The sequence below is a fragment of the Gekko japonicus genome, unplaced genomic scaffold (genome assembly GCF_001447785.1).
Source record: "Gekko japonicus isolate JY-2015 unplaced genomic scaffold, Gekko_japonicus_V1.1 scaffold4347, whole genome shotgun sequence".
In the NCBI taxonomy this organism is placed as follows: Eukaryota; Metazoa; Chordata; class Lepidosauria; order Squamata; family Gekkonidae; genus Gekko; species Gekko japonicus.
In genome coordinates, this window is record NW_015167180.1 from 76,074 (window position 1) to 81,473 (window position 5,400).

Sequence of the window (5,400 nt, forward strand, 5' to 3'; positions counted from 1 at the left end):
CTTCCCCCCCCTGGCTCCAGCAGTCTTCTCTGTTGCTGCCGATCTTCTCTTCCCCCCAACTCTGGAGGTCTCCGCTGCCACCGCCGATCTCCCCCCAACTCTTGAGGTCTCCACCGCCGCCAATCTCCTCCTTTCCCCGGCTCCGGCGATCTCCTCTGACGACGCCACCTGTCTCCTGATCTCCTCCCCCCCGGCTCCAGCAATCTCTGCCGCCGCCGCTGTCGCTGCCAATCTCCTCTCCCCCTCCTGCTCCTGCGGCGAGGCCTGAGCAACCTCCAACCGCCGGCCCACTGCAGAATTCCCAGAGCGTACTCTGCGCATGTGCAGGGAATGCTCTTACTTTTTTTAGGATTTAAATATCCCCCCTATATTTTTTCCAAGTTTTCAGATTTTTCTGCACACCTGGGGACTGCCCCAAGTGTGCAGGAAAATCTCCCTGCCCCCCAGGTGCCCCCGATGTGCGGATTTAGATATCCGCACGCAGGGGGCAACTTGGGAATTAGATATATAGATTAGTAAGCTTTTACCAATATGGGATAAATTTAAAAGAAAGCTTTCTCCAGATATCTCGCCTCTATCATCAGCAGCCAGAGATTTAGACAAACATCAAAAGTTTCAACTTCCTACCCTGAGTAAATCGGAAAGAGTCAATCTAGATTGGTATAAGAACTTGCAATTGGTGTCTCAGGGGAATAGAATTCAATACAATGTTGTGAGGGAAAGCAGTGATGGTCATATATCATGAACTGGGTATTTGCAGACGAGAACATTTTTGGCAGAATGACTTACGAGGATATAATCCTTAAGCCAAAATGAATGAATTTGAAAAGTTAATTTTGCAGCCTCAGAAACACTTTCAAAGTTTCATAATCTGATTATTAATATTGTGCCTACTGCTACAAGTAATCTTACTTGTAAGTGGGCTCAGAATCTAGGCTATGAAATTGAAGATGATGTCTGGAAGTTTGCTTTGTGTAGAGGCTCTTCATTTTCTCTCTGGTTGAACTTCAAAGAAAACATCTTTAAAGTGATTTCTCACCATTCCAACTGTGAGATTAAAGTTGGAAACTGAAAGAGTCTCCCAAATGTGCAGGCATGGCTGGATAAATTGGATGATACTTATCAGCTGGTTAGAGTTGTTTTAGTGAATAGTAAGAATTTTGTGTCACTGTGGTCCAATTGGCTGAGAGTTATGAACCCTCTTTGGATAAAATGTTTGTTTTATATTTCGGTTTGTTTTGTGAAGTAATAAAGTTAAAACAATTTTTTAAGAAGAGAAGAGATTGGATTAATACACCGCCCTTCACTACCCAAAGGTGTCACAGAGCGGCTTACAGACTACTTTCCCTTCCCCTCCCCACAACAGACACCCTGTGAGGTAGGTGGGGCTGAGAGAGCTCTGACAGAAACTGCTCTTTTTCAAGGACAGCTCTTATCAGAACTACGGCTTGCCCAAGGCCATCCAGCCGGGTGCAAGTGGAGGAGTGGGGAATCAAACCCGGTTCTCCCAGATTAGAGTCCGCGCACTTCACCACTACACCAAACTGGAGGAGGAGGAGGAGGAGATGATTGGATTTATATCCCGCCCTTCACTACCCAAAGGTGTCTCAGAGCAGCTTACAAACTCCTTTCCCTTCCCCTCCCCACAACAGACAGCCTGCAAGGTAGGTGGGGCTGAGAGAGCTCTGACAGAAACTGCTCTTTTTCAAGAACAGCTCTTATCAGGACTGTGGCTTGCCCAAGGTCATTCAGCCAGGTGCAAGTGGAGGAGTGGGGAATCAAACCCGGTTCTCCCAGATTAGAGTCTGCGCACTTCACCACTACACCAAACTGGCTCTCAAAAAAATGAAAGGAAGAGAGGTTGAAGAAAAAAGCCACATGAGGAACTGTACTTAGCTGGTGGCTGCCAGACTGCTCTTTGGGAAGATGTGTGGAGGCCACAATGGAGAACAAACAGAAGATAACCCATCCCTTCGAGTGTGCTCCACTTATAACTGTCATTGGATTGATTCCCCCAGCATGGGAACAACCACCATATGTGTTGGAAAGTTTTTATCAGAAACTTACAAAACCAGATTGAAACACACCTGTTCCCTTTGATATTTTATACTTGATATACTATTATTCAGGGGTCATTTCGTAGAAAAAGAGGTGTAGGAGTTCATGAACATAACTCATTAGCATGACTCATTTGCATAGGCCACACCCCCTGACATCACCGGAAGTGTGTCAGAAGGCAACACCCACTGCTCAGGCTCCACTGGACTGTTTTGTATTCCTAGCTATGGGGGGGGGGGAAACGGGCAGATCTGTCCTCGCAGTGGAGGGAGAGCTTGTACCTGAATAAAACTTGGACTTAAAGGTGCCACTGGACTGTTTTGGATTGCTAGCTATTGGGGGGGGGGACGTGCAGATCTGTCCCTCGCAGAGGAGGGAGAGCTTGTACCTGAATAAAACTTGGTCTTAAAGGTACCACTGGACTGTTTTGGACCGGGGACCACTGGACTGTTTTGGACCGGGGAGCTGGGGGGGGGGCTCTGCAGCTTACCTGGCTGCTTCTTGCTCTGACTGAGGGCTGCTGGGAGCAGGGGGTGGGGCTTGTTGCATGTGCCCGCCCCCTGGGCTCCTTACTGCCGGAGCTCCGCTCCTGTGCCCTCCTGCAGGAAATGACCCCTGCTATTATTGATTACGATTTTAGAACCCTGTTCTATGCTCTTACATATAATATATATGCATTGAAAATTGTATGTAATTACTTGTGTTTTCTTTCTTTCATGCCGATAAAGGCTAATGAATGAATGGATTTCAGCAAAGAAATCAATCTCTCAGTCAAGCATAGTATCATCAGAAACTAGAATTCTGCCTTCTGGAAGAAAAGAAAAAAAGCAGTAATTACACATTTCCCCATAGAAATGATTCACTGTATTTTAGAATCACAGAGACAAATTTGTAGTTTTCTTTGGTCTTGTCATTTATTATCAGCCCATGAAAAATCTTGTTCGATGGTAATAGTTTATAGCGACTTGGCATGCTTTTTACAGCATGTACTTTACTGTGGACATAATCTTGTCACTGGAACAGAGGTTCTTAAAGGTTATTGGATTTTAAGTATGGGAAATCTTGTTCAACTGTGTGTTTCTAAAGCTTGGGTGGCCAAGCTTTAGAAACACACAGTAAAGTTTCTAAAGCTTGGGTGGCCAAGCTTTAGAAACACACGGCTTCAAAAGGGAATTAGATAAGCATATGGAGCAGAGGTCCATCAGTGGCTATTAGCCACAAGGTATAGCTAGGGGCTCTGGGGCAAGTGATGCTCTGTCTTCTTGGTGCTTGGGGGGGGGTCAACAGTGGGAGGGCTTCTAATGTCCTGGCCCCACTGCTGGACCTCCTGATGGCACTGGTATTTCTGGCCACTGTGTGACACAGAGTGTTGGACTGGATGGGCCTTTGGCCTGATCCAACATTGGCGTCTCTTATGTTCTTATGTTCTTATGTTCAGCAGTTCGAGACCCGGGTGCCGCAAGACGGAGTGAGCTCCTGTCTCTAGTTCCAGCTCCTGCCAACCTAGCAGTTCGAAAGCAAGAAATTGCAAGTTGATAAATAGGTCCCACTTCGGTGGGAAGGTAACAGCGTTCCGTGCGCCTTGGTGTTGAGTCATGCCAGCCACATGACCACAGAAACGTTTTCGGACAGCGCTGGCTCATCGGCTTTGAAACTGAGATGAGCACCGTAACCCTAGAGTCGGATTCGACTGGCTTTTGAGCAAGGGAACCTTTACCTTTACCTATTCCTGGAAAGAAGAGGGCCCCCTTGAGAGAATTACTGTCTGAATCAGATGGATGAGCACTTTCTGAGGTTTAACACGGTGGTTTTAAATAAAACACAAAGAATAGTCTTTCCAAATGAACTGGCTTTATAGAAACACTGTGCACAGTGAGATGAATCTGAAATATTAACTGAGCTCATGTGTGCGAGATTCTACATATTCAAGAGCCAGTTTGGTGTAGTGGTTAAGTGCGCAGACTCTAATCTGGGAGAACTGGGTTTGACTCCCCATTCCTCCACTTGCAGCTGCTGGATGACGGGTTAGTCACAATTTCTCTCAGAGCTGTTCTCTCACAAGGAGTTCTCAAAAGAGCTCTCTCAGCCCCACCTACCTCACAGGGGAGGGGAGGGGAAAGGAGATTATAAACAGCTCTGAGAGTCCTTTGGGTAGTGAAGGGTGGGGTATCAATCCAATCTCTTCTTCTTCTTCTCACTCTGATGAAACACCACCGATGTAGAGATGTAAAGAAGCGCATGTTCTTTTTGGTCCTGGCTGGTACTTCTCTGCGCAAACAGTCATCTGCCACAATCATACTTCAAGCTAGATATTTGAGCTTACTACAACTGCTTCCACTTCTCAGCCCTGCCTACCTCACAAGGTGTCTGTCGTGGGGAGGGGAAGGGAAAGGAGTGACTCTGAGTAAAGGGTGGGGTATAAATCCAATCTCTTCTCTCTTCTTCTTCTTCTTCTTCTTCTTCTTCTTCTTCTTCTTCTTCTTCTTCTTCTTCTTCTTCTTCAATTGTTGCATTCAATGGTCAATTCTTCCCGATCAGGGCTATTTTTGGGCAGGAACGCACAGGAACAGAGTTCTGGCGGGCTCAGGAATTCATTAGTATAATAGGCCACACCTAACAGCATAAACTCATTAGGATTGGCTGTGGCCTAACATGCAAAGATGTTCCTGCTGCAAAAAAAAGCCCAGGGTTTTGACAACAAACAAAGTAAACAGAATAAGAAGCAAAAGTTGGGTGTGGCAACATGGGGGTGTGGCCTAATATGCGAATTAGTTTCTGTTGTTGGTGTGGCCTGTTATGCTAATGGGTTCCTGCTTGGCTTTTTCTACCATAAGAACATAAGAACATAAGAGACGCCAATGTTGGATCAGGCCAAAGGCCCATCCCATCCAACACTCTGTGTCACACAGTGGCCAGAAATACCAGGTGCCATCAGGAGGTCCACCAGTGGGGCCAGGACATTTGAAGCCCTCCCACTGTTGACCCCCCCCCAGCACCAAGAAGACAGAGCATCACTTGCCCCAGAGCCCCTAGCTATACCTTGTAGCTAATAGCCACTGATGGACCTCTGCTCCATATCTATATATCTAATAGCCAAGTTGCCCCCTGAGTGCGGATCGCTAAATCAGCGCTCCGGGGGCGCCTTGTTGTGTGTGGGGGGGGAGGTTTGTGCACACGTGGGCCAGTCCCCACGTGTGCACAAAAATCGAAAAAGTTGAAAAAAAATTTAAACATCCCCCCGAAAGTGACAGAGCGTCCCCTGCGCATGCGCAGGGAACGCTCTGTAGCTGGCCTCGCCGCCGCCCTGCCGCCACTGCCTCCTCCTCAGAGCCGGGTGGCCGG

General features: G+C 47.2%; 1 protein-coding gene across 1 annotated transcript in view; it reads left to right on the plus strand.

The window, feature by feature from the left end:
* The window catches only part of LOC107112072 (ectodysplasin-A receptor-associated adapter protein-like), a 14,972-nt gene that overhangs the window by 5,845 nt on the left and 3,727 nt on the right, over nt 1–5,400 (plus strand). The gene's annotated exons all lie outside the window — the stretch shown is intronic.